Source organism: Lissotriton vulgaris, chromosome 1_1 (assembly GCF_964263255.1).
Source record: "Lissotriton vulgaris chromosome 1_1, aLisVul1.2, whole genome shotgun sequence".
In the NCBI taxonomy this organism is placed as follows: domain Eukaryota; kingdom Metazoa; phylum Chordata; class Amphibia; order Caudata; family Salamandridae; genus Lissotriton; species Lissotriton vulgaris.
In genome coordinates, this window is record NC_141685.1 from 233,271,343 (window position 1) to 233,291,991 (window position 20,649).

Consider the following 20,649-nt stretch of genomic DNA (forward strand, 5'->3'; position numbering starts at 1 on the left):
ATCCTTCAGAGGACAGAGTGTCAAAAAAATAAGAGAAAATGAAAATGGAAGTTGTGAGAACATCATTTTGAGATTGCATAAGAATTCAAATTCCTCTCACATGCTAAAGAATACCTGAACCCTTTTGATTAAACCACTTTAGTTGTTATAATGAGACCATATTTGAAAGCCATCTGTGATTTTTCTGTTCTTACTCTGCAATGACCTTGGCAATGACAAGTTAAAAATAAAATGTATGCAAATTTTATAATGGAGAATGCGGGCATCGATCCCACTACCTCTTGCAGGCTAAGCGAGCGCTCTACCACTTGAGCTAATTCCCCTGTGTGTTAAATATGCATAACATGAAAAAAGTAACCTCACTGCCTTCCACACTTTATCTGAAGTCCAATTGCCCATAACAGTGTTCAGTTCACTCCTAATTTATGCCTTACCTCCACTTATGGGATGTTTTACAGTTCAGGTTGGCCTGTTTACTACTCGAATATGAGTGATATTGCGGTGTGTTCATCTAGACTCATACCCTAGCTAATCTTGAAGTTAAATTTCCCACCAATGAGAAACCAATGGAGATACCATTTCTGATAGTTATTGCATGTCTAATGCAAGAATATTCACCAGATTATGAGAGTCAATGCAATAATCCAGCAAAAATTACTCATTTTCGCCCAACGTGGGGCTCGAAACCACGACCCTGAGATTAAGAGTCTCATGCTCTACCGACTGAGCTAGCCGGGCTCCCACTTCAAGATGGTATGCAGACTAATCATTTTTTATGAAGGAAATCCATTCCTGGACAATTTTTAAGAGTTATTGCAGGTCGAATGCAAGATTAATCTCCATATTATGAGAGTCAATGAAATATTCAGGCAAAAATTACTCATTTTCGCCCAACGTGGGGCTCGAACCCACGACCCTTTGATTAAGAGTCTCATGCTCTACCGACTGAGCTAGCCGGGTTCCCTCCTTAAAACAGTATGCAGACCAATCCCTTTTTGTGAAGAAAATCAAATCCTGGAAATTCCTCTACTCTTGTTTTGCAAGGAAAGCCAGATTTATACATCCTTCAGAGGACAGAGTGTCAAAAAAAATAAGAGAAAATGAAAATGGAAGTTGTGAGAACTTCATTTTGAGATTGCATAAGAATTCAAATTCCTCTCACATGCTAAAGAATACCTGAACCCTTTTGATTAAACCACTTTAGTTGTTATAATGAGACCATATTTGAAAGCCATCTGTGATTTTTCTGTTCTTACTCTGCAATGACCTTGGCAATGATAAGTTAAAAATAAAATGTATGCAAATTTTATAATGGAGAATGCGGGCATCGATCCCGCTACCTCTCGCATGCTAAGCGAGCGCTCTACCACTTGAGCTAACTCCCCTGTGTGTTAAATATGCATAACATGAAAAAAGTAACCTCACTGCCTTCCACACTTTATCTGAAGTCCAATTGCCCATAACAGTGTTCAGTTCACTCCTAATTTATGCCTTACCTAGACTTATGGGATGTTTTACAGTTCAGGTTGGCCTGTTTACTACTCGAATATGAGGGATATTGCGGTGTGTTCATCTAGACTCATACCCTAGCTAATCTTGAAGTTAAATTTCCCACCAATGAGAAACCAAGGGAGATACCATTGTTGATAGTTATTGCATGTCTAATGCAAGAATAATCAACAGATTATGAGAGTCCAGCAAAAATTACTCATTTTCGCCCAACGTGGGGCTCAAACCCACGACCCTGAGATTAAGAGTCTCATGCTCTACCGACTGAGCTAGCCGGGCTCCCACTTCAAGATGGTATGCAGACTAATCATTTTTTATGAAGGAAATCCATTCCTGGACAATTTTTGGGAGTTATTGCATGTCTAATGCAAGATTAATCTCCATATTATGAGAGTCAATGCAATATTCAGGCAAAAATTACTCGTTTTCGCCCAACGTGGGGCTCGAACCCACGACCCTGAGATTAAGAGTCTCATGCTCTACCGACTGAGCTAGCCGGGTTCCCTCCTTAAGACAGTATGCAGACCAATCCCTTTTTGTGAAGAAAATCAAATCCTGGATATTCCTCTACTCTTGTTTTGCAAGGAAAGCCAGATTTATACATCCTTCAGAGGACAGAGTGTCAAAAAAATAAGAGAAAATGAAAATGGAAGTTGTGAGAACTTCATTTTGAGATTGCATAAGAATTCAAATTCCTCTCACATGCTAAAGAATACCTGAACCCTTTTGATTAAACCACTTTAGTTGTTATAATGAGACCATATTTGAAAGCCATCTGTGATTTTTCTGTTCTTACTCTGCAATGACCTTGGCAATGACAAGTTAAAAATAAAATGTATGCAAATTTTATAATGGAGAATGCGGGCATCGATCCCACTACCTCTTGCATGCTAAGCGAGCACTCTACCACTTGAGCTAATTCCCCTGTGTGTTAAATATGCATAACATGAAAAAAGTAACCTCACTGCCTTCCACACTTTATCTGAAGTCCAATTGCCCATAACAGTGTTCAGTTCACTCCTAACTTATGCCTTACCTCCACTTATGGGATGTTTTACAGTTCAGGTTGGCCTGTTTACTACTCGAATATGAGTGATATTGCGGTGTGTTCATCTAGACTCATACCCTAGCTAATCTTGAAGTTAAATTTCCCACCAATGAGAAACCAAGGGAGATACCATTTCTGATAGTTATTGCATGTCTAATGCAAGAATATTCACCAGATTATGAGAGTCAATGCAATAATCCAGCAAAAATTACTCATTTTCGCCCAACGTGGGGCTCGAAACCACGACCCTGAGATTAAGAGTCTCATGCTCTACCGACTGAGCTAGCCGGGCTCCCACTTCAAGATGGTATGCAGACTAATCATTTTTTATGAAGGAAATCCATTCCTGGACAATTTTTAAGAGTTATTGCAGGTCGAATGCAAGATTAATCTCCATATTATGAGAGTCAATGAAATATTCAGGCAAAAATTACTCATTTTCGCCCAACGTGGGGCTCGAACCCACGACCCTTTGATTAAGAGTCTTATGCTCTACCGACTGAGCTAGCCGGGTTCCCTCCTTAAGACAGTATGCAGACCAATCCCTTTTTGTGAAGAAAATCAAATCCTGGATATTCCTCTACTCTTGTTTTGCAAGGAAAGCCAGATTTATACATCCTTCAGAGGACAGAGTGTCAAAAAAAATAGGAGAAAATGAAAATGGAAGTTGTGAGAACTTCATTTTGAGATTGCATAAGAATTCAAATTCCTCTCACATGCTAAAGAATACCTGAACCCTTTTGATTAAACCACTTTAGTTGTTATAATGAGACCATATTTGAAAGCCATCTGTGATTTTTCTGTTCTTACTCTGCAATGACCTTGGCAATGACAAGTTAAAAATAAAATGTATGCAAATTTTATAATGGAGAATGCGGGCATCGATCCCGCTACCTCTCGCATGCTAAGCAAGCGCTCTAACATTTGAGCTAATTCCCCTATGTGTTTAATCTGCATAACATGAAAAAAGTAACCTCACTGCCTTCCACACTTTATTTGAAGTCCAATTGCCCATAACAGTGTTCAGTTCACTCCTAACTTATGCCTTACCTCCACTTATGGGATGTTTTACAGTTCAGGTTGGCCTGTTTACTACTCGAATATGAGTGATATTGTGGTGTGTTCATCTAGACTCATACCCTACCTAATCTTGAAGTTAAAATTCCCACCAATGAGAAACCAAGGGAGATACCATTTTTGATAGGTATTGCATGTCTAATGCAAGAATAATCACCAGATTATGAGAGTCCAGCAAAAATTACTCATTTTCGCCCAACGTGGGGCTCGAACCCACGACCCTGAGATTAAGAGTCTCATGCTCTACCAACTGAGCTAGCCGGGCTCCCACTTCAAGATGGTACGCAGACTAATCATTTTTTATGAAGGAAATCCATTCCTGGACAATTTTTGGGAGTTATTGCATGTCTAATGCAAGATTAATCTCCATATTATGAGAGTCAATGCAATATTCAGGCAAAAATTACTCATTTTCGCCTAACGTGGGGCTCGAGCCCACGACCCTGAGATTAAGAGTCTCATGCTCTACCGACTGAGCTAGCCGGGTTCCCTCCTTAAGACAGTATGCAGACCAATCCCTCTTTGTGAAGAAAATCAAATCCTGGATATTCCTCTACTCTTGTTTTGCAAGGAAAGCCAGATTTATACCTCCTTCAGAGGACAGAGTGTCAAAAAAAATAAGAGAAAATGAAAATGGAAGTTGTGAGAACTTCATTTTGAGATTGCATAAGAATTCAAATTCCTCTCACATGCTAAAGAATACCTGAACCCTTTTGATTAAACCACTTCAGTTGTTATAATGAGACCATATTTGAAAGCCATCTGTGATTTTTCTGTTCCTACTCTGCAATGACCTTGGCAATGACAAGTTAAAAATAAAATGTATGCAAATTTTATAATGGAGAATGCGGGCATCGATCCCGCTACCTCTCGCATGCCAAGCGAGCGCTCTACCACTTGAGCTAATTCCCCTGTGTGTTAAATATGCATAACATGAAAAAAGTAACCTCACTGCCTTCCACACTTTATCTGAAGTCCAATTGCCCATAACAGTGTTCAGTTCACTCCTAACTTATGCCTTACCTCCACTTATGCGATGTTTTACAGTTCAGGTTGGCCTGTTTACTAAAAATAAAATGTATGCAAATTTTATAATGGAGAATGCGGGCATCGATCCCGCTACCTCTCGCATGCTAAGCGAGTGCTCTACCATTTGAGCTAATTTCCCTGTGTGTTAAATCTGCATAACATGAAAAAAGTAACCTCACTGCCTTCCTCACTTTATCTGAAGTCCAATTGCCCATAACAGTGTTCAGTTCACTCCTAACTTATGCCTTACCTCCACTTATGGGATGTTTTACAGTTCAGGTTGGCCTGTTTACTACTCGAATATGAGTGATATTGTGGTGTGTTCATCTAGACTCATACCCTAGCTAATCTTGAAGTTAAATTTCCCACCAATGAGAAACCAAGGGAGATACCATTTCTGATAGTTATTGCATGTCTAATGCAAGAATATTCACCAGATTATGAGAGTCAATGCAATAATCCAGCAAAAATTACTAATTTTCGCCCAACGTGGGGCTCGAACCCACGACTCTGAGATTAAGAGTCTCATGCTCTACCGACTGAGCTAGCCGGGCTCCCACTTCAAGATGGTATGCAGACGAATCATTTTTTATGAAGGAAATCCATTCCTGGACAATTATTGGGAGTTATTGCAGGTCTAATGCAAGATTAATGTCCATATTATGAGAGTCAATGCAATATTCAGGCAAAAATTACTCGTTTTCGCCCAATGTGGGGCTCGAACCCACGACCCTGAGATTAAGAGTCTCATGCTTGCTCTACCGACTGAGCTAGCCGGGCTCCCTCCTTAAGACAGTATGCAGACCAATCCCTTTTTGTGAAGAAAATCAAATCCTGGATATTCCTCTACTCTTGTTTTGCAAGGAAAGCCAGATTTATACATCCTTCAGAGGACAGAGTGTCAAAAAAAAAGAGAAAATGAAAATGGAAGTTGTGAGAACTTCATTTTGAGATTGCATAAGAATTCAAATTCCTCTCACATGCTAAAGAATACCTGAACCCTTTTGATTAAACCACTTTAGTTGTTATAATGAGACCATATTTGAAAGCCATCTGAGATTTTTCTGTTCTTACTCTGCAATGACCTTGGCAATGACAAGTTAAAAATAAAATGTATGCAAATTTTATAATGGAGAATGCAGGCATCGATCTCGCTACCTCTCGCATGCTAAGAGAGCGCTTTACCATTTGAGCTAATTCCCCTTTGTGTTCAAACTGCATAACATGAAAAAAGTAACCTTACTGCCTTCCACACTTTATTTGAAGTCCAATTGCCCATAACAGTGTTAAATTCACTCCTAACTTATGCCTTACCTCCACTTATGGGATGTTTTACAGTTCAGGTTGGCCTGTTTACTATTCGAATATGAGTGATATTGCGGTGTGTTCATCTAGACTCATACCCTAGCTAATCTTGAAGTTAAATTTCCCACCAATGAGAAACCAAGGGAGATACCATTTCTGATAGTTATTGCATGTCTAAGGCAAGAATATTCACCATATTATGAGAGTCAATGCAATAATCCAGCAAAAATTACTTATTTTCGCCCAACGTGGGGCTAGAACCCACGACCCTGAGATTAAGAGTCTCATGCTCTTCCGACTGAGCTAGCCGGGTTCCCTCCTTAAGACAGTATGCAGACCAATCCCTTTTTGTGAAGAAAATCAAATCCTGGATATTCCTCTACTCTTGTTTTGCAAGGAAAGCCAGATTTATACATCCTTCAGAGGACAGAGTGTCAAAAAAAATAAGAGAAAATGAAAATGGAAGTTGTGAGAACTTCATTTTGAGATTGCATAAGAATTCAAATTCCTCTCACATGCTAAAGAATACCTGAACCCTTTTGATTAAACCACTTTAGTTGTTATAATGAGACCATATTTGAAAGCCATCTGTGATTTTTCTGTTCTTACTCTGCAAAGACCTTGGCAATGACAAGTTAAAAATAAAATGTATGCAAATTTTATAATGGAGAATGTGGGCATTGATCCCGCTACCTCTCGCATGCTAAGCGATCGTACTACCATTTCAGGTAATTCCCATGTGTGTTTAATCTGCATAACATGAAAAAAGTAACCTTACTGACTTCCAACCTTTATTTGAAGTTCAATTGCCCATAACAGTGTTAAGTTCACTCCTAACTTATGCCTTACCTCCACTTATGGTATGTTTTACAGTTCAGGTTGGCCTGTTTACTACTCGAATATGAGTGATATTGCGGTGTGTTCATCTAGACTCATACCCTAGCTAATCTTGAAGTTAAATTTCCCACCAATGAGAAACCAAGGGAGATACCATTGTTGATAGTTATTGCACGTCTAATGCAAGAATAATCACAAGATTATGAGAGTCCAGCAAACATTACTCATTTTCGCCCAACGTGGGGCTCGAACCCACGACCCTGAGAATAAGAGTCTCATGCTCTACCGACTGAGCTAGCCGGGCTCCCACTTCAAGATTGTATGCAGACTAATCATTTTTTATGAAGGAAATCCATTCCTGGACTATTTTTGGGAGTTATTGCATGTCTAATGCAAGAATAATCTCCATATTATGAGAGTCAATGCAATATTCAGGCAAAATTTACTTGTTTTCGCCCAACGTGGGGCTCGAACCCACGACCCTGAGATTAAGAGTCTCATGCTCTACCGACTGAGCTAGCCGGGTTCCCTCCTTAAGACAGCATGCAGACCAGTCCCTTTTTGTGAAGAAAATCAAATCCTGGATATTCCTCTACTCTTGTTTTGCAAGGAAAGCCAGATTTATACATCCTTCAGAGGACAGAGGTCAAAAAAAATAAGAGAAAATGAAAATGGAAGTTGTGAGAACTTCATTTTGAGATTGCATAAGAATTCAAATTCCTCTCACATGCTAAAGAATACCTGAACCCTTTTGATTAAACCACTTTAGTTGTTATAATGAGACCATATTTGAAAGCCATCTGTGATTTTTCTGTTCTTACTCTGCAATGACCTTGGCAATGACAAGTTAAAAATAAAATGTATGCAAATTTTATAATGGAGAATGCGGGCATCGATCCCGCTACCTCTCGCATGCTAAGCGAGCGCTCTACCATTTGAGCTAATTCCCCTGTGTGTTAAATCTGCATAACATGAAAAAAGTAACCTCACTGCCTTCCACACTTTATCTGAAGTCTAATTGCCCATAACAGTGTTCAGTTCACTCCTAACTTATGCCTTACCTCCACTTATGGGATGTTTTACAGTTCAGGTTGGCCTGTTTACTAAAAATAAAATGTATGCAAATTTTATAATGGAGAATGCAGGCATCGACCCCGCTACCTCTCGCATGCTAAGCGAGCGCTCTACCATTTGAGCTAATTACCCTGTGTGTTAAATCTGCATAACATGAAAAAAGTAACCTCTTTGCCTTCCACACTTTATCTGAAGTCCAATTGCCCATAACAGTGTTCAGTTCACTCCTAACTTATGCCTTACCTCCACTTATGGGATGTTTTACAGTTCAGGTTGGCCTGTTTACTACTCGAATATGAGTGATATTGCGGTGTGTTCATCTAGACTCATACCCTAGCTAATCTTGAAGTTAAATTTCCCACCAATGAGAAACCAAGGGAGATACCATTTCTGATAGTTATTGCATGTCTAATGCAAGAATATTCACCAGATTATGAGAGTCAATGCAATAATCCAGCAAAAATTACTAATTTTCGCCCAACGTAGGGCTCGAACCCACGACTCTGAGATTAAGAGTCTCATGCTCTACCGACTGAGCTAGCCGGGCTCCCACTTCAAGATGGTATGCAGACTAATAATTTTTTATGAAGGAAATCCATTCCTGGACAATTTTTGGGAGTTATTGCAGGTCTAATGCAAGATTAATCTCCATATTATGAGAGTCAATGCAATATTCAGGCAAAAATTACTCGTTTTTGCCCAATGTGGGGCTCGAACCCACAACCCTGAGATTAAGAGTCTTATGCTTGCTCTACCGACTGAGCTAGCCGGGCTCCCTCCTTAAGACAGTATGCAGACCAATCCCTTTTTGTGAAGGAAATCAAATCCTGGATATTCCTCTACTCTTGTTTTGCAAGGAAAGCCAGATTTATACATCCTTCAGAGGACAGAGTGTCAAAAAAAAAAGAGAAAATGAAAATGGAAGTTGTGAGAACTTCATTTTGAGATTGCATAAGAATTCAAATTCCTCTCACATACTAAAGAATACCTGAACCCTTTTGATTAAACCACTTTAGTTGTTATAATGAGACCATATTTGAAAGCCATCTGAGATTTTTCTGTTCTTACTCTGCAATGACCTTGGCAATGACAAGTTAAAAATAAAATGTATGCAAATTTTATAATGGAGAATGCGGGCATCGATCCCGCTACCTCTCGCATGCTAAGCGATCGCTCTACCATTTGAGCTAATTCCCCTGTGTGTTAATTCTGCATAACATGAAAAAACGTAACCTCACTGCCTTCCACACTTTATCTGAAGTCCAATTGCCCATAACAGTGTTCAGTTCACTCCTAACTTATGCCTTACCTCCACTTATGGGATGTTTTACAGTTCAGGTTGGCCTGTTTACTACTCGAATATGAGTGATATTGCGGTGTGTTCATCTAGACAATGGGTACTCACAAACTTTCTCTCTGGGGCCAAATTTACATTGTGGTTTGGGTCCGAGGGCCGCACCGGTGGGGGCGGGGTCTGAGGGGAGGGGGCAGGGCTAGAGCAACAACAAAAAAACTGTGGCCATGAGGTTGAACACGGGTCCCTGCAGCGGACGCCTTCGTCCACTGAGCCACCAGACCCGGCATACACACATCTCTCTTTCTCTCTATCTGTTTCTCTCTCTCTCTCTGTCTTCCTCCCTCCATCCCTCTATCTCTGTCACACTCCCTCTATCTCTCTCTCTCTCTCTGTCTCCCTCCCTCCATCCCTCTCTCTCCCTGTCTCCCTCTGTCTCACCCACTCTGACTCTCTCTCCCTCACTCTGACTGTCTCTCTCCCTCTCTGTCTCCCTCTCTCTCCTTCCCTCTCTCCTCCCCTCTCCCTAACTACCCTTCCTCCTCTCCCTCCCTCCCTCACTCCCCTTCCCACTCTCCCTCTCTCCCCTTCCCTCTCTCCCTCCTTCACTCCCTCACTCCCCTTCCCTCACTCCCTCTCTCCCCTACCCTACCTCCCTCAATCCCCTTCCCTCTCTCTTTCCCTCGCTCCCCTTCCCTCACTTCTGCCTCCCTCCCTCTGCCTCCCTCACTCCCTCCCTCACTCCCCTTTCCTTACTCCCTCACTCACTCCCCTTCCCTCACTCCCCTTCCCCCACTCCCTCACTCCCTCACTTCTGCTTCCCTCCCCCGCCTCCCTCCGTCTGTCGACCTCCGCCCGCTGTCTGTCTCCCTTTCTCTGTCTCCATTTCTCGGTCTCCCTCCCTCTCCCTCTCCCTCTGTCTGTCTGTCTCCCTCCCTCCCTCCCTCTACCTCCCTTGACGTAAAGGGTTTCACTAACTTCAGAATGCTCTTGCCCCATGAACTCCTATTCAATAGGACTAATTCTCAGCAGTGGCTAATCTTGATTCATTTCACTTTCTGGAAGTAGCATCTCTTACGTGCCCTCACTCCATACAGAGTGCCACCAACCTTGTGAACCCTGAGGTGTTCCGAGACCCTTGCCACACTATGATGCATTATATTCTAATGCTAAAATCATTGCATGTCTCTCAAAAAGCAGCATAGACAAATGCTCTTCTTGGGCACTCCCAAGCAGGATGAAGAAGCGCATGACCCCCACCACCATATCGGAAACTGCCCTTCACTCGATACTGAAGGAATTAGCTGCATTACATTTAGAGCAGTGCAGCTCTGTGGTAAAATGTCACCTTTTGTAGACTGCTAACAGACTGTGTCTGCCAGGGCTGAGACAGCTTCCCGCTTCCAGCCGCACCCGAGCACTTCACACGTCTTTAGAAAGACCATTTGCATGTTAGTAAAGCTTTGTGAATTTCACCTCTTCTTAGGCCCCTGCAGCTCCGCTCTGCCTATCACTGGAATTAATCACCCGGCGCCCACAGAGCGGAGCTGCAGGGGCCTAAGACGAGGTGAAATTCACAAAGCTTTACTAACATGCAAATGGTCTTTCTAAAGACGTGTGAAGTGCTCGGGTGCAGCTGTGTGTGTGTGAGAGACTCTGCTGCTCTGCCTATCGCTGGATTGAATCACCCGGCCCCCACAGAGCAGCAGAGTCTCTCTGATTGTCGCTGCTGCACCCGTTAGTGTTTGCAGACATTTTTAAATAAAAATGTGTTCTTAAAACACAGGGACGATGTCTGCGAGGCCCGCGGTCCGCCAGGGAAGGCTTGCCGGGCCGCTACCGGCCCGCGGGCCGTACTATGAGTATCCCTGATCTAGACTCATACCCTAGCTAATCTTGAAGTTAAATTTCCCACCAATGAGAAACCAAGGGAGATACCATTTCTGATAGTTATTGCATGTCTAATGCAAGAATATTCACCAGATTATGAGAGTCAATGCAATAATCCAGCAAAAATTACTAATTTTCGCCCAACGTGGGGCTCAAACCCACGACTCTGAGATTAAGAGTCTCATGCTCTACCGACTGAGCTAGCCGGGCTCCCACTTCAAGATGGTATGCAGACTAATCAGTTTTTATGAAGGAAATCCATTCCTGGACAATGTTTGGGAGTTATTGCAGGTCTAATGCAAGATTAATGTCCATATTATGAGAGTCAATGCAATATTAAGGCAAAAATTACTCATTTTCGCCCAATGTGGGGCTCGAACCCACGACCCTGAGATTAAGAGTCTCATGCTTGCTCTACCGACTGAGCTAGCCGGGCTCCCTCCTTAAGACAGTATGCAGACCAATCCCTTTTTGTGAAGAAAATCAAATCCTGGATATTCCTCTACTCTTGTTTTGCAAGGAAAGCCAGATTTATACATCCTTCAGAGGACAGAGTGTCAAAAAAAAAAGAGAAAATGAAAATGGAAGTTGTGAGAACTTCATTTTGAGATTGCATAAGAATTCAAATTCCTCTCACATGCTAAAGAATACCTGAACCCTTTTGATTAAACCACTTTAGTTGTTATAATGAGACCATATTTGAAAGCCATCTGAGATTTTTCTGTTCTTACTCTGCAATGACCTTGGCAATGACAAGTTAAAAATAAAATGTATGCAAATTTTATAATGGAGAATGCGGGCATCGATCCCGCTATCTCTCGCATGCTAAGAGAGCACTTTACCATTTGAGCTAATTCCCCTTTGTGTTTAAACTGCATAACATGAAAAAAGTAACCTTACTGCCTTCCACACTTTATTTGAAGTCCAATTGCCCATAACAGTGTTAAATTCACTCCTAACTTATGCCTTACCTCCACTTATGGGATGTTTTACAGTTCAGGTTGGCCTGTTTACTACTCGAATATGAGTGATATTGCGGTGGGTTCATCTAGACTCATACCCTAGCTAATCTTGAAGTTAAATTTCCCACCAATGAGAAACCAAGGGAGATACCATTTCTGATAGTTATTGCATGTCTAATGCAAGAATATTCACCAGATTATGAGAGTCAATGCAATAATCCAGCAAAAATTACTTATTTTTGCCCAACGTGGGGCTAGAACCCACGACCCTGAGATTAAGAGTCTCATGCTCTTCCGACTGAGCTAGCCGGGTTCCCTCCTTAAGACAGTATGCAGACCAATCCCTTTTTGTGAAGAAAATCAAATCCTGGATATTCCTCTACTCTTGTTTTGCAAGGAAAGCCAGATTTATACATCCTTCAGAGGACAGAGTGTCAAAAAAAATAAGAGAAAATGAAAATGGAAGTTGTGAGAACTTCATTTTGAGATTGCATAAGAATTCAAATTCCTCTCACATGCTAAAGAATACCTGAACCCTTTTGATTAAACCACTTTAGTTGTTATAATGAGACCATATTTGAAAGCCATCTGTGATTTTTCTGTTCTTACTCTGCAATGACCTTGGCAATGACAAGTTAAAAATAAAATGTATGCAAATTTTATAATGGAGAATGTGGGCATTGATCCCGCTACCTCTCGCATGCTAAGCGATCGTACTACCATTTCAGGTAATTCCCCTGTGTGTTTAATCTGCATAACATGAAAAAAGTAACCTTACTGACTTCCAACCTTTATTTGAAGTTCAATTGCCCATAACAGTGTTAAGTTCACTCCTAACTTATGCCTTACCTCCACTTATGGTATGTTTTACAGTTCAGGTTGTCCTGTTTACTACTCGAATATGAGTGATATTGCGGTGTGTTCATCTAGACTCATACCCTAGCTAATCTTGAAGTTAAATTTCCCACCAATGAGAAACCAAGGGAGATACCATTGTTGATAGTTATTGCATGTCTAATGCAAGAATAATCACCAGATTATGAGAGTCCAGCAAAAATTACTCATTTTCGCCCAACGTGGGGCTCGAACCGACGACCCTGAGATTAAGAGTCTCATGCTCTACCGACTGAGCTAGCCGGGCTCCCACTTCAAGATGGTATGCAGACTAATCATTTTTTATGAAGGAAATCCATTCCTGGACAATTTTTGGGAGGTATTGCATGTCGAATGCAAGATTAATCTCCATATTATGAGAGTCAATGCAATATTCAGGCAAAAATTACTCGTTTTCACCCAACGTGGGGCTCGAACCCACGACCCTGAGATTAAGAGTCTCATGCTCTACCGACTGAGCTAGCCGGGATCCCTCCTTAAGACAGTATGCAGACCAATCCCTTTTTGTGAAGAAAATCAAATCCTGGATATTCCTCTACTCTTGTTTTGCAAGGAAAGCCAGATTTATACATCCTTCAGAGGACAGAGGTCATAAAAAATAAGAGAAAATGAAAATGGAAGTTGTGAGAACTTCATTTTGAGATTGCATAAGAATTCAAATTCCTCTCACATGCTAAAGAATACCTGAACCTTTTTGATTAAACCACTTTACTTGTTATAATGAGACCATATTTGAAAGCCATCTGTGATTTTTCTGTTCTTACTCTGCAATGACCTTGGCAATGACAAGTTAAAAATAAAATGTATGCAAATTTTATAATGGAGAATGCGGGCATCGATCCCGCTACCTCTCGCATGCTAAGTGAGCGCTCTACCATTTGAACTAATTCCCCTGTGTGTTCAATCTGCATTACATGAAAAAAGTAACCTCACTGCCTTCCACACTTTATCTGAAGTCCAATTGCCCATAACAGTGTTCAGTTCACTCCTAACTTATGCCTTACCTCCACTTATGGGATGTTTTACAGTTCAGGTTGGCCTGTTTACTAAAAATAAAATGTATGCAAATTTTATAATGGAGAATGCAGGCATCGACCCCGCTACCTCTCGCATGCTAAGCGAGCGCTCTACCATTTGAGCTAATTCCCCTGTGTGTTAAATCTGCATAACATGAAAAAAGTAACCTCACTGCCTTCCACACTTTATCTGAAGTCCAATTGCCCATAACAGTGTTCAGTTCACTCCTAACTTATGCCTTACCTCCACTTATGGGATGTTTTACAGTTCAGGTTGGCCTGTTTACTACTCGAATATGAGTGATATTGCGGTGTGTTCATCTAGACTCATACCCTAGCTAATCTTGAAGTTAAATTTCCCACCAATGAGAAACCAAGGGAGATACCATTTCTGATAGTTATTGCATGTCTAATGCAAGAATATTCACCAGATTATGAGAGTCAATGCAATAATCCAGCAAAAATTACTAATTTTCGCCCAACGTAGGGCTCGAACCCACGACTCTGAGATTAAGAGTCTCATGCTCTACCGACTGAGCTAGCCGGGCTCCCACTTCAAGATGGTATGCAGACTAATCATTTTTTATGAAGGAAATCCATTCCTGGACAATTTTTGGGAGTTATTGCAGGTCTAATGCAAGATTAATCTCCATATTATGAGAGTCAATGCAATATTCAGGCAAAAATTACTCGTTTTTGCCCAATGTGGGGCTCGAACCCACAACCCTGAGATTAAGAGTCTTATGCTTGCTCTACCGACTGAGCTAGCCGGGCTCCCTCCTTAAGACAGTATGCAGACCAATCCCTTTTTGTGAAGGAAATCAAATCCTGGATATTCCTCTACTCTTGTTTTGCAAGGAAAGCCAGATTTATACATCCTTCAGAGGACAGAGTGTCAAAAAAAAAAAGAGAAAATGAAAATGGAAGTTGTGAGAACTTCATTTTGAGATTGCATAAGAATTCAAATTCCTCTCACATACTAAAGAATACCTGAACCCTTTTGATTAAACCACTTTAGTTGTTATAATGAGACCATATTTGAAAGCCATCTGAGATTTTTCTGTTCTTACTCTGCAATGACCTTGGCAATGACAAGTTAAAAATAAAATGTATGCAAATTTTATAATGGAGAATGCGGGCATCGATCCCGCTACCTCTCGCATGCTAAGCGAGCGCTCTACCATTTGAACTAATTCCCCTGTGTGTTAAATCTGCATAACATGAAAAAAGTAACCTCACTGCCTTCCACACTTTATCTGAAGTCCAATTGCCCATAACAGTGTTCAGTTCACTCCTAACTTATGCCTTACCTCCACTTATGGGATGTTTTACAGTTCAGGTTGGCCTGTTTACTACTCGAATATGAGTGATATTGCGGTGTGTTCATCTAGACCATGGGTACTCACAAACTTTCTCTCTGGGGCCAAATTTACATTGTGGTTTGGGTCCGAGGGCCGCACCGGTGGGGGCGGGGTCTGAGGGGAGGGGGCGGGGCTAGAGCAACAACAAAAAAACTGTGGCCATGAGGTTGAACACGGGTCCCTGCAGCGGACGCCTTCGTCCACTGAGCCACCAGACCCGGCATACACACATCTCTCTTTCTCTCTATCTGTTTCTCTCTCTCTCTCTCTGTCTTCCTCCCTCCATCCCTCTATCTCTGTCACACTCCCTCTATATCTCTCTCTCTCTCTCTGTCTCCCTCCCTCCATCCCTCTCTCTCCCTGTCTCCCTCTGTCTCACCCACTCTGACTCTCTCTCCCTCACTCTGACTGTCTCTTTCCCTCTCTGTCTCCCTCTCTCTCCTTCCCTCTCTCCTCCCCTCTCCCTAACTACCCTTCCTCCTCTCCCTCCCTCCCTCACTCCCCTTCCCACTCTCCCTCTCTCCCCTTCCCTCTCTCCCTCCTTCACTCCCTCACTCCCCTTCCCTCACTCCCTCTCTCCCCTACCCTACCTCCCTCAATCCCCTTCCCTCTCTCTTTCACTCGCTCCCCTTCCCTCACTTCTGCCTCCCTCCCTCTGCCTCCCTCACTCCCTCCCTCACTCCCCTTTCCTTACTCCCTCACTCACTCCCCTTCCCTCACTCCCCTTCCCCCACTCCCTCACTCCCTCACTTCTGCTTCCCTCCCCCGCCTCCCTCCGTCTGTCGACCTCCGCCCGCTGTCTGTCTCCCTTTCTCTGTCTCCATTTCTCGGTCTCCCTCCCTCTCCCTCTCCCTCTGTCTGTCTGTCTCCCTCCCTCCCTCCCTCTACCTCCCTTGACGTAAAGAGTTTCACTAACTTCAGAATGCTCTTGCCCCATGAACTCCTATTCAATAGGACTAATTCTCAGCAGTGGCTAATCTTGATTCATTTCACTTTCTGGAAGTAGCATCTCTTACGTGCCCTCACTCCATACAGAGTGCCACCAACCTTGTGAACCCTGAGGTGTTCCGAGACCCTTGCCACACTATGATGCATTATATTCTAATGCTAAAATCATTGCATGTCTCTCAAAAAGCAGCATAGACAAATGCTCTTCTTGGGCACTCTCAAGCAGGATGAAGAAGCGCATGACCCCCACCACCATATCAGAAACTGCCCTTCACGCGATACTGAAGGACTTAGCTGCATTACATTTAGAGCAGTGCAGCTCTGTGGTAAAATGTCACCTTTTGTAGACTGCTAACAGACTGTGTCTGCCAGGGCTGAGACAGCTTCCCGCTTCCAGCCGCACCCGAGCACTTCACACGTCTTTAGAAAGACCATTTGCATGTTAGTAAAGCTTTGTGAATTTCACCTCTTCTTAGGCCCCTGCAGCTCCGCTCTGCCTATCACTGGAATTAATCACCCGGCGCCCACAGAGCGGAGCAACAGGGGCCTAAGACGAGGTGAAATTCACAAAGCTTTACTAACATGCAAATGGTCTTTCTAAAGACGTGTGAAGTGCTCGGGTGCGGCTGTGTGTGTGTGAGAGACTCTGCTGCTCTGCCTATCGCTGGATTGAATCACCCGGCCCCCACAGAGCAGCAGAGCCTCTCTGATTGTCGCTGCTGCACCCGTTAGTGTTTGCAGACATTTTAAAATAAGAATGTGTTCTTAAAACACAGGGACGATGTCTGCGAGGCCCGCGGGCCGCCAGGGAAGGCTTGCCGGGCCGCCACCGGCCCGCGGGCCGTACTATGAGTATCCCTGATCTAGACTCATACCCTAGCTAATCTTGAAGTTAAATTTCCCACCAATGAGAAACCAAGGGAGATACCATTTCTGATAGTTATTGCATGTCTAATGCAAGAATATTCACCAGATTATGAGAGTCAATGCAATAATCCAGCAAAAATTACTAATTTTCGCCCAACGTGGGGCTCGAACCCACGACTCTGAGATTAAGAGTCTCATGCTCTACCGACTGAGCTAGCCGGGCTCCCACTTCAAGATGGTATGCAGACTAATCATTTTTTATGAAGGAAATCCATTCCTGGACAATTTTTGGGAGTTATTGCAGGTCTAATGCAAGATTAATGTCCATATTATGAGAGTCAATGCAATATTAAGGCAAAAATTACTCGTTTTCGCCCAATGTGGGGCTCGAACCCACGACCCTGAGATTAAGAGTCTCATGCTTGCTCTACCGACTGAGCTAGCCGGGCTCCCTCCTTAAGACAGTATGCAGACCAATCCCTTTTTGTGAAGAAAATCAAATCCTGGATATTCCTCTACTCTTGTTTTGCAAGGAAAGCCAGATTTATACATCCTTCAGAGGACAGAGTGTCAAAAAAAAAAGAGAAAATGAAAATGGAAGTTGTGAGAACTTCATTTTGAGATTGCATAAGAATTCAAATTCCTCTCACATGCTAAAGAATACCTGAACCCTTTTGATTAAACCACTTTAGTTGTTATAATGAGACCATATTTGAAAGCAATCTGAGATTTTTCTGTTCTTACTCTGCAATGACCTTGGCAATGACAAGTTAAAAATAAAATGTATGCAAATTTTATAATGGAGAATGCGGGCATCGATCCCGCTACCTCTCGCATGCTAAGAGAGCACTTTACCATTTGAGCTAATTCCCCTTTGTGTTTAAACTGCATAACATGAAAAAAGTAACCTTACTGCCTTCCACACTTTATTTGAAGTCCAATTGCCCATAACAGTGTTAAATTCACTCCTAACTTATGCCTTACCTCCACTTATGGGATGTTTTACAGTTCAGGTTGGCCTGTTTACTACTCGAATATGAGTGATATTGCGGTGGGTTCATCTAGACTCATACCCTAGCTAATCTTGAAGTTAAATTTCCCACCAATGAGAAACCAAGGGAGATACCATTTCTGATAGTTATTGCATGTCTAATGCAAGAATATTCACCAGATTATGAGAGTCAATGCAATAATCCAGCAAAAATTACTTATTTTCGCCCAACGTGGGGCTAGAACCCACGACCCTGAGATTAAGAGTCTCATGCTCTTCCGACTGAGCTAGCCGGGTTCCCTCCTTAAGACAGTATGCAGACCAATCCCTTTTTGTGAAGAAAATCAAATCCTGGATATTCCTCTACTCTTGTTTTGCAAGGAAAGCCAGATTCATACATCCTTCAGAGGACAGAGTGTCAAAAAAAATAAGAGAAAATGAAAATGGAAGTTGTGAGAACTTCATTTTGAGATTGCATAAGAATTCAAATTCCTCTCACATGCTAAAGAATACCTGAACCCTTTTGATTAAACCACTTTAGTTGTTATAATGAGACCATATTTGAAAGCCATCTGTGATTTTTCTGTTCTTACTCAGCAATGACCTTGGCAATGACAAGTTAAAAATAAAATGTATGCACATTTTATAATGGAGAATGTGGGCATTGATCCCGCTACCTCTCGCATGCTAAGCGATCGTACTACCATTTCAGGTAATTCCCCTGTGTGTTTAATCTGCATAACATGAAAAAAGTAACCTTACTGACTTCCAACCTTTATTTGAAGTTCAATTGCCCATAACAGTGTTAAGTTCACTCCTAACTTATGCCTTACCTCCACTTATGGTATGTTTTACAGTTCAGGTTGGCCTGTTTACTACTCGAATATGAGTGATATTGCGGTGTGTTCATCTAGACTCATACCCTAGCTAATCTTGAAGTTAAATTTCCCACCAATGAGAAACCAAGGGAGATACCATTGTTGATAGTTATTGCATGTCTAATGCAAGAATAATCACCAGATTATGAGAGTCCAGCAAAAATTACTCATTTTCGCCCAACGTGGGGCTCGAACCCACGACCCTGAGATTAAGAGTCTCATGCTCTACCGACTGAGCTAGCCGGGCTCCCACTTCAGGATGGTATGCAGACTAATCATTTTTTATGAAGGAAATCCATTCCTGGACAGTTTTTGGGAGGTATTGCATGTCTAATGCAAGATTAATCTCCATATTATGAGAGTCAATGCAATATTCAGGCAAAAATTACTCGTTTTCACCCAACGTGGGGCTCGAACCCACGACCCTGAGATTAAGAGTCTCATGCTCTACCGACTGAGCTAGCCGGGATCCCTCCTTAAGACAGTATGCAGACCAATCCCTTTTTGTGAAGAAAATCAAATCCTGGATATTCCTCTACTCTTGTTTTGCAAGGAAAGCCAGATTTATACATCCTTCAGAGGACAGAGGTCAAAAAAAATAAGAGAAAATGAAAATGGAAGTTGTGAGAACTTCATTTTGAGATTGCATAAGAATTCAAATTCCTCTCACATGCTAAAGAATACCTGAACCTTTTTGATTAAACCACTTTACTTGTTATAATGAGACCATATTTGAAAGCCATCTGTGATTTTTCTGTTCTTACTCTGCAATGACCTTGGCAATGACAAGTTAAAAATAAAATGTATGCAAATTTTATAATGGAGAATGCGGGCATCGATCCCGCTACCTCTCGCATGCTAAGCGAGCGCTCTACCATTTGAACTAATTCCCCTGTGTGTTAAATCTGCATTACATGAAAAAAGTAACCTCACTGCCTTCCACACTTTATCTGAAGTCCAATTGCCCATAACAGTGTTCAGTTCACTCCTAACTTATGCCTTACCTCCACTTATGGGATGTTTTACAGTTCAGGTTGGCCTGTTTACTAAAAATAAAATGTATGCAAATTTTATAATGGAGAATGCAGGCATCGACCCCGCTACCTCTCGCATGCTAAGCGAGCGCTCTACCATTTGAGCTAATTCCCCTGTGTGTTAAATCTGCATAACATGAAAAAAGTAACCTCACTGCCTTCCACACTTTATCTGAAGTCCAATTGCCCATAACAGTGTTCAGTTCACTCCTAACTTATGCCTTACCCCCACTTATGGGATGTTTTACAGTTCAGGTTGGCCTGTTTACTACTCGAATATGAGTGATATTGCGGTGTGTTCATCTAGACTCATACCCTAGCTAATCTTGAAGTTAAATTTCCCACCAATGAGAAACCAAGGGAGATACCATTTCTGATAGTTATTGCATGTCTAATGCAAGAATATTCACCAGATTATGAGAGTCAATGCAATAATCCAGCAAAAATTACTAATTTTCGCCCAACGTAGGGCTCGAACCCACGACTCTGAGATTAAGAGTCTCATGCTCTACCGACTGAGCTAGCCGGGCTCCCACTTCAAGATGGTATGCAGACTAATCATTTTTTATGAAGGAAATCCATTCCTGGACAATTTTTGGGAGTTATTGCAGGTCTAATGCAAGATTAATCTCCAT

General features: G+C 42.0%; 5 non-coding genes across 5 annotated transcripts; all 5 read right to left on the bottom strand.

The window, feature by feature from the left end:
• Positions 1-1,312: 1,312 nt before the first annotated feature.
• On the bottom strand, positions 1,313-1,385 carry TRNAA-AGC (transfer RNA alanine (anticodon AGC)). The gene has a single exon. It is a non-coding gene; the product is annotated as a tRNA-Ala (tRNA).
• Positions 1,386-3,826: 2,441 nt separating this feature from the next.
• On the bottom strand, positions 3,827-3,899 carry TRNAK-CUU (transfer RNA lysine (anticodon CUU)). Its single transcript has one exon. It is a non-coding gene; the product is annotated as a tRNA-Lys (tRNA).
• A 574-nt stretch (positions 3,900-4,473) lies between these two features.
• On the bottom strand, positions 4,474-4,546 carry TRNAA-GGC (transfer RNA alanine (anticodon GGC)). The gene has a single exon. It is a non-coding gene; the product is annotated as a tRNA-Ala (tRNA).
• A 3,136-nt stretch (positions 4,547-7,682) lies between these two features.
• Positions 7,683-7,755, bottom strand: TRNAA-AGC (transfer RNA alanine (anticodon AGC)). Its single transcript has one exon. It is a non-coding gene; the product is annotated as a tRNA-Ala (tRNA).
• Positions 7,756-19,154: 11,399 nt separating this feature from the next.
• TRNAK-CUU (transfer RNA lysine (anticodon CUU)) lies at positions 19,155-19,227 on the bottom strand. The gene has a single exon. It is a non-coding gene; the product is annotated as a tRNA-Lys (tRNA).
• Positions 19,228-20,649: the final 1,422 nt, after the last annotated feature.